Below are 9066 nucleotides of genomic sequence, written 5' to 3' on the forward strand. Positions count from 1 at the left end.
TTATCTGGCTACACTGTTATCCTAGCTACACATTATCTGGGCACACTGTTATCCTAGCTACACATTATCTGGCTACACTGTTATCCTAGCTACACATTATCTGGGCACACTGTTATCCTAGCTACACATTATCTGGCTACACTGTTATCCTAGCTACACATGATCTGGCTACACTGTTATCCTAGCTACACATTATCTGGGCACACTGTTATCCTAGCTACACATTATCTGGCTACACTGTTATCCTAGCTACACATGATCTGGCCACACTGTTATCCTAGCTACACCTTATCTGGCCACACTGTTATCCTAGGTACACATGATCTGGCGACACTGTTACCACTAGACACACCTGATCTGGCCACACTTATCCTAGCTACACATGATCTGGCCACACTGTTATCCTAGCTACACCTTATCTGGGCACACTGTTATCCTAGCTACACCTTATCTGGCCACACTGTCATCCTAGCTACACCTTATCTGGCCACACTGTAATATCCTAGCTACACCTTATCTGGCCACACTGTTATCCTAGCTCCACCTTATCTGGCCACACTGTTATCCTAGCTACACCTTATCTGGGCACACTGTTATCCTAGCTACACCTTATCTGGCCACACTGTTATCCTAGCTACACCTGATCTGGCCACACTGTTATCCTAGCTACACCTTATCTGGGCACACTGTTATCCTAGCTACACCTTATCTGGCCACACTGTTATCCTAGCTACACCTTATCTGGCCACACTGTTATCCTAGCTACACATGATCTGGCCATACTGTTATCCTAGCTACACCTTATCTGGCCACACTGTTATCCTAGCTACACCTTATCTGGGCACACTGTTATCCTAGCTACACCTTATCTGGCCACACTGTTATCCTAGCTACACCTTATCTGGGCACACTGTTATCCTAGCTACACCTGATCTGGCCACACTGTTATCCTAGCTACACCTTATCTGGCCACACTGTTATCCTAGCTACACCTTATCTGGCCACACTGTTATCCTAGCTACACCTTATCTGGCCACACTGTTATCCTAGCTACACCTTATCTGGCCACACTGTTATCCTAGCTACACCTTATCTGGCCACACTGTTATCCTAGCTACACCTTATCTGGCCACACTGTTATCCTAGCTACACCTTATCTGGCCACACTGTTATCCTAGCTACACCTTATCTGGCCACACTGTTATCCTAGCTACACCTTATCTGGCCACACTGTTATCCTAGCTACACCTGATCTGGCTACACTGTTATCCTAGTTACACCTTATCTGGCCACACTGTTATCCTAGCTACACCTTATCTGGCCTCACTGTTATCCTAGCTACACCTTATCTGGCCACAGTTATCCTAGTTACACCTTATCTGGTTACACTGTTATCCTAGCTACACCTTATCTGGCCACACTGTTATCCTAGCTACACCTTATCTGGCCACACTGTTATCCTAGCTACACCTTATCTGGCCACACTGTCATCCTAGCTACACATGATCTGGCCACACTGTCATCCTAGCTACACCTGATCTGGCCACACTGTTATCCTAGCTACGCATGATCTGGCCACACTGTTATCCTAGCTACACCTGATCTGGCCACACTGTTATCCTAGCTACACCTGATCTGGCCACACTGTTATCCTAGCTACACCTTATCTGGCCACACTGTTATCCTAGCTACACCTGATCTGGCCACACTGTTATCCTAGCTACACCTGATCTGGCCACACTGTCATCCTAGCTACACCTGATCTGGCCACACTGTCATCCTAGCTACACCTGATCTGGCCACACTGTTATCCTAGCTACACCTTATCTGGCCACACTGTTATCCTAGCTACACCTGATCTGGCCACACTGTTATCCTAGCTACACCTGATCTGGCCACACTGTTATCCTAGCTACACCTGATCTGGCCACACTGTTATCCTAGCTACGCATGATCTGGCCACACTGTTATCCTAGCTACACCTTATCTGGCCACACTGTTATCCTAGCTACACCTGATCTGGCCACACTGTTATCCTAGCTACACCTGATCTGGCCACACTGTCATCCTAGCTACACCTGATCTGGCCACACTGTCATCCTAGCTACACCTGATCTGGCCACACTGTTATCCTAGCTACACCTGATCTGGCCACACTGTCATCCTAGCTACACATGATCTGGCCACACTGTTATCCTAGCTACACCTGATCTGGCCACACTGTTATCCTAGCTACACCTTATCTGGCCACACTGTTATCCTAGCTACACCTGATCTGGCCACACTGTCATCCTAGCTACACCTTATCTGGCCACACTGTTATCCTAGCTACACATGATCTGGCCACACTGTCATCCTAGCTACACATGATCTGGCCACACTGTCATCCTAGCTACACATGATCTGGCCACACTGTCATCCTAGCTACACCTTATCTGGCCACACTGTCATCCTAGCTACACCTTATCTGGCCACACTGTTATCCTAGCTACACATGATCTGGCCACACTGTTATCCTAGCTACACCTTATCTGACCACACTGTTATCCTAGCTACACCTTATCTGGCCACACTGTTATCCTAGCTACACCTTATCTGGCCACACTGTTATCCTAGCTACGCATTATCTGGCCACACTGTTATCCTAGCTACACCTTATCTGGCCACACTGTTATCTTAGCTACACATGATCTGGCCACACTGTTATCCTAGCTACACCTTATCTGGCCACACTGTCATCCTAGCTCCACCTTATCTGGCCACACTGTTATCCTAGCTACACCTTATCTGGCCACACTGTTATCCTAGCTATACTGTATCTTCCCACACTTATGCCAGCTACACCTGGTCTGGCCACACTGTCATGCTGGCTACACTTGACCTAGCTACACTATAATCTACACAAGACCTTACCTGTAATCACTTATCCTGTCAATGGGTTACACTTCCACTACCTTACCCAATCACACCTTTCATTATGATTGTTATTATTGAGATATATGAAAGGACATAAATGGAAAATATATAAAAATGACATAGACCCAGAGGCCCCTCGATGAGCAGACATGAATATGAAAAATAAGACAGTGACAGTAAAGTAAATCGAAGAATTAAAAAAAAAACATTCCGTTTCTCACACACATATCAACCCAGCCTCATTACCGCTGCCCTAACACACCGAGCTTCCAGACACCCATTTACTAAACACTCACTTACCATATACATACACCCATTCCCACACCCACATCTGCCCAGCCTGGTCAAAAACAATACCTATTGAGGAAACGTGTGGAGGTTAACTTTTGGTCTCTTATTCTGTCGTTATTCCTGTACCATTCCATTTACTTTTTATATCAGTGATACCCAGAGCTATACGTTCCTTGTTTGTTTGTTATGAAGTCAATGTTGTTATGATTCACCTGTATTACCTGCTCAACCGTCCCCTTTGATATATAGTAACACAAAGACGCATTAAGATCCAAAAGTACAATGTCAAAAATAGTTATAAGATGATTGTCAGAAAAATTGTCAGATTTTTTTTTATGAAAGATAAAAATATTACATCCAAGTTTACACATTTTCCTTCTCCCAGAACTGTTTCTACATATGCCTAAACCTGCCCCTTACACACTCACAGCCCCATATACAAATACCACATACCGAATTCACTGAACAACCCTTTACCATTCCCCGTTTCCCACACCCACATCAGTAAACCCTCATTACTAAGACCCGAACACACCCAACTTCCACATCCACACCCAAAGCACTAGACACCCATTCACCATACACATACACCCTTTCCTACACCCACATCTGCCCAATCAGCCCCATTACTGAAACCCGAACACACCCAGCTTCCAGACACCCATATACTAAACACCCCTTTACCATACACATACACCCATTCCCACACCCACATCTGCCCAGCCTCATTACAAAGACCCGAACACACCCAGCTTCTCCCACACCCACACCCACACTCACCAGCCGCCGCGTCGTTCCAGTACCTCCAGCCGAGCCGCGGTGGGTGTGTGGGCTCGCTGGGGGGCGCCGTGTATCATGAAGGACTCAGCTGCCCGCATAAAGACGTAATATTTATGCGTCATTAACTCACACTCTCCTTCAGCGACGCTCAGGCCTGGCTAATCTGTGCCCACCTCCACTCACACTCACACACACACACACACACACACACGGACGCACGGACGCACATAAGCACACACAACGCGCGGCACACACACATACATTCAGACGAAGATTAATGGACTCGTGCATAAATGTGAAGGCAAAAATATACGCACACACATCACTATACATGTTGCGAATGCGGACAATATGGACTCATACGCACACACACACACACACGCACACACACACACACACACACGGTTTTGTATACACAGGCGAAATATATTTAAACGTACATAAACGCTTGCATATACTCATACAATAATAAGCAGATTTATGTGAACGCATCTACATACACACAAGACATAAATCCACGCACATAATATGTCCAAAAATACTGGACTAGCAAACACACACACACACACACACACACACACACACACACACACACACACACACACACACACACACACACACACACTAATAATTATTCATCTCAACGTAGACGACTTGCATAGAGAGAAAGGTGGATGAATAGAAAGGCGAGACTGCAGAAGAAAACGATGAAGAGGAAGGAAGAGGAAGAGGAGGAGGAGGCGGAGGCATAGTGACCGCATGACTAAAACTTTAATTTATCTACTAACTAAAGATTTTATCAATAACGGTAAATGGGAAACCTATTGAATTTAGTTTTCGTTCGTAATGAGAGAGAGAGAGAGAGAGAGAGAGAGAGAGAGAGAGAGAGAGAGAGAGAGAGAGAGAGAGAGAGAGAGAGAGAGAGAGAGAGAGAGAGAGAGAGAGAGAGAGAGAGAGAGAGAGAGAGAGAGAGATAGAGAGAGAGAGAGAGAGAGAGCGAGAGAGAGAGAGAGAGAGAGAGAGAGAGAGAGAGAGAGAGAGAGAGAGAGAGAGAGAGAGAGAGAGAGAGAGAGAGAGAGAGAGAGAGAGAGAGAGAGAGAGAGAGGAGAGAGAGTAGGAAAAAGGCTGAAATAAAGAAATGAAAGGTGGAAAAATGAAGACCAGAGAAAATGAGAGAAGTAGAACACCAACGAAAATGAAGAATGAATGAAGAATAAAAGAATAAAGTGCGTTAAGGAATTGGGAGGAAAAAAAAAATAACCCTCTCTCTCTCTCTCTCTCTCTCTCTCTCTCTTACCCCCCCTCCCCCCCAGGCCGTCGTCACTATGCACCAGACACACACTATTTACAAAACGTTATAGGCGTGAGCAGATGTGACGTTAACTTGCGGTTCCTTGCTATTTCATTTTCCTTCCCTTTTCCGTTTTCTTTGAGGCTGGAGTGAAATGTGAAGGAAGGTGGAGCGGGAGGTATGGCAGGTAAAGAGTTTGTTCATACCTGGTTACCTGCAGTGTCTGTGATCGCAAACGTAAAAGAGTCAATCAAGAAAACACAGGTAAAGAAGAGCAAAGGGATGCCCACAAAATTCGAGGTAGCCCAGTTTTTTTTTTTCGTTCTATTAATTGTCCTCTTTTATTTCTCTTTTAAGGTGAGGCAGCCAGCATGGACGTTCGCTTGCCTGCTCCTCTTGCTCCTCTTCCTCCTTTTCCTCTTGCTCTTTGTCCTACTCCTCCTCTTCCATTCATTATGTCACCTCCTTTTCCACTCATTCTTTTCATGATTATTCTTGCTCTTGTTCTCCTTTCACCTCATTATAGTCCTCTTTTTCCTCGACCATCTCATTTGATTTCTCATTTTTATTCTTATGCATAGCTGATTCCTTTTCTTTATCGTTTCTTCGTTCTTTTTTTTCTCCCTCTTTTCTTCTTTTCTTCTTCTTTTCCTTTCCTTTTTCTTTTTCTCCTTGTTCTTCTCCTTCTCGTCCTTCTCCTTTTTTCCCTTTTTCTTCTTCTTCTCCTCCTCCTCTTTCTCTTTCTCTTTCTCTTTCTCTTCCTCTTCCTCCTCTTCCTTCCATGCTGGCTCTCAGGTGAATATTTCAAAGCAGGTGACATTGGCGCCGAACGTGTCGACTCCTCCGTTCCCAAAGACCTTCCTGTCTACCTGGCTCACCTTTGTTCACCTGTGTCGCCTCTCTCTCTCTCTCTCGCCAAATAAAGTTATCAATCGATCTATCTATATATCTCCTGTTTCCGTGTCCTTGGTTTTGCTTTCGTTGTTGTTGTTGTTGTTGCTGTGTTGTTGTTGCTGATGATGGTGGCGGCTAATTGTTGTTGGTTTTATTGTTTTCCTTATTGTTGTTAGTAATGTTAGTGTGGGTAGTTCGTATAGCTAGCAGTGGCAGTATATTATGAGTACAATTTCCCGACCCCCCCAAAAAAAAAATACTGACGCCAACGGTAAACATTCACTAACACGCAAAAACACTCTTTGATAACTATCTAAAATTACCTGTATTTACATCCCACATTCACTCTCACTCCTCAGCCTTCTCTCCCTCCCTCCACCTAACCTCCTTCACTCCTTTCCCTTTCAACCCTTCTCTCCCTCGCTTGTCCTTCATCCCTAAACTCTCACTCTCCCTTTACCGCCACCCTTCCCTTCGTTACCCGCACCCTCCCGTCCTGCCCTCACCCGTTCCCCTCCGTCCTACACTCCACCCGCCTCCCCGTCTCCTCCCGTCCCTCACCTCAGCGGGCCACATTAGGTTACCTGGCTGCGTGTAAACAAGAGCAGGGTGTCAGCGCGCCTCAATTCTCGTCTTTTATCGCCACCTGGCACACATCACCGGAGGGGGGGAGGGGGAAAGGAGGGGAAGGGAGGATAGAGGGAATGGTATACGTGCATATCTAAACACCGAGATGAACGTTGATGAATCTCTGGCGTAAACTCTCGGTTGAGTGCATGTGTGTGTGTGTGCGTGTGTGTGTGTGTGTTTAGGGGAAGGAGGGGGGAGGTGTATGTGTGTGTGTGGGGGGGGGGGGTTGATGGGGGGACTGGTATATTATCATCATTACAACAGCAACAAAAACAACTACTAATACTAACACCACTAATATTACTACACTTACTAGTACCACATCACCATCATTATCATCACCACCATTACATTTACGAGAAAGGACAAAATTTCCTTATCTGCCAAACCTCGAGAGGGAAAAATATATCAGTAACACATTTATAGACAAGACACAAACGGGAATAGCATAACACACTCTTTGCCCAGGCGGCGTGAAGAGCGTTGCGTGGCTTCCGTTGAAACAGTGGCGAAGCTTTATGTTATTTTTCCTCCCCTCGCCTCGCCTCCCCTCGCCGCGCCCGCTAACCTTCCTTTCCTCTTTCTCTTCCCCTCTTTTCTACCGCCACCACCGTTGCCGCCGCCGCCCCCTCCTTGTTTGGCCCGGCTATAAACAATACTGGGTGAAACGAATTTGCCTCTCTGTCTCTCTTTCTCTTTCTTTCTTTCTCTCTCTCATACACTCACACAGACAGCCACACCCACCCACCCAACCACCTACACCCACACCCACGCACCACTCACGACCCTCACACACAGGAATGAGGACAAGGATGTTCTCTCATCCGTGTCACGTTTACCTGTCTGCCAGAACGTTCATAAATCTATCTGGTGTTTAAGTCTAAATATTTGCTCTTCTATGGGGTTGTGTTTTTCCTATGGGCTTCATGGTTTCCAATAAATAAATATTACTTCGAAGTGTGAATTGTCTCTATGTAGCGACCCAGAGGGAGTCATCCTTCTTGCTGGATTAAATATATACGGTGTTATTAAATTTCTGCTTTAAACTTTCATCATCATCATCTTCAGCCACTGCTATAGCTGGTTTCATTTCATCTGTCCATCAACACAGCAGGAGTTTCGATAGATGTGGCACCTGCGTATTTCTAGTTCGTGAATACGTAAAAATCAACTGTTGAGATAGATATTCAAGATATTTTTTCAATAATATATTTGAATGTTTACGTATACAAAAAAAAAATCAGTCCTTATAAATCCCAAATATGCCGAATTGCATCGATAATATACCAAACGAGCACACGAAAGAGAACCTTGGTGCAAGAAGTAGGTATAATCATACTCGAGCGATGTATGGCTTTCCAAATGCCTATAATTCATCTCATTTCAGGTACTTTAAGAGATATCTGGCTCTGCAAGTACAAGTAAAGGGTATTTTAGTAATTTACTGCATGTAAATAGATTAATATTCAAAATAATATGAAAAGTAAATATAACTGTAGAATGTGATGCTGGCTATTTCGAATATTACCCATTTTATTTACATGCGACAAATGATAAAAATTCCTTATGTATTGGCACTTACAGAGGCAGATGCCATTTTATGTACCTGCAATGAGATGATTTTTAAGTATTTGAGAAATAAATCATTGGAGTATGATCTGACTATACTGTTTGATACAAGCGTGCCATTGGTGTGCTTGTATGGTGTATTTATCAACGCAAATCGGCAGGTTTGCGGTTTATACAAGAGGGCTTGAGGATTCTTTGTAAACACAAACATTCAAATTTATCACTAAAACTAAACGGTTGATCTTCACGCAATCATGAACATCTTCGTTCGCGAGTGAACAGATGGAATGAAACAGACTACGAGTATAGTCCAACGTAGTGTAACAGGATATCTCAACGCCCTCTTATCTCCCACTTCCCGATTCTACTGTGCTTCATCCTGCTCCTACAAATGGAAGTTCATCTCTTCACTTGGCTCTTTACAGTTTATGGGTCGCCGCTTTGTTATTTTAGTTGTCCATCTGTTATCAGTTCAACGAATGATATGGCCTGCACATGCACAAGTCTATTTCTTATTGTCATTTGTCATTCAGATATATATATTTGGGCTCATATAATCTTCCCAGTCTTTTGTTTGGTGTTTTCACGCTCCTTTCATTCTTCGGAGTTTCCTCAGTCTTCTTCACATTGACCTTCGGAGTATTACAAACTTTCCTGTTCTTGAAAAGTTTTGTCATGTCAGTAAACTCTGTCTT

The 9066-nt window shown here is 44.5% G+C and overlaps 1 long non-coding RNA gene across 3 annotated transcripts in view; it reads right to left on the reverse strand.

The window, feature by feature from the left end:
• Positions 1–9066, reverse strand: part of LOC127001685 (uncharacterized) — a 397327-nt gene that overhangs the window by 323185 nt on the left and 65076 nt on the right. Inside the window, exon 3 of one of the 3 annotated variants that reach the window (XR_007755402.1) lies at positions 3988–4075. The exons of the other annotated variants lie outside the window; for them this stretch is intronic. This is a non-coding gene — a long non-coding RNA (uncharacterized LOC127001685). The remainder of the gene's footprint in view (positions 1–3987; positions 4076–9066) is intronic. 3 annotated transcript variants of the gene reach the window in all.

Source organism: Eriocheir sinensis, chromosome 21 (genome assembly GCF_024679095.1).
Source record: "Eriocheir sinensis breed Jianghai 21 chromosome 21, ASM2467909v1, whole genome shotgun sequence".
Lineage (NCBI taxonomy): Eukaryota > Metazoa > Arthropoda > Malacostraca > Decapoda > Varunidae > Eriocheir > Eriocheir sinensis.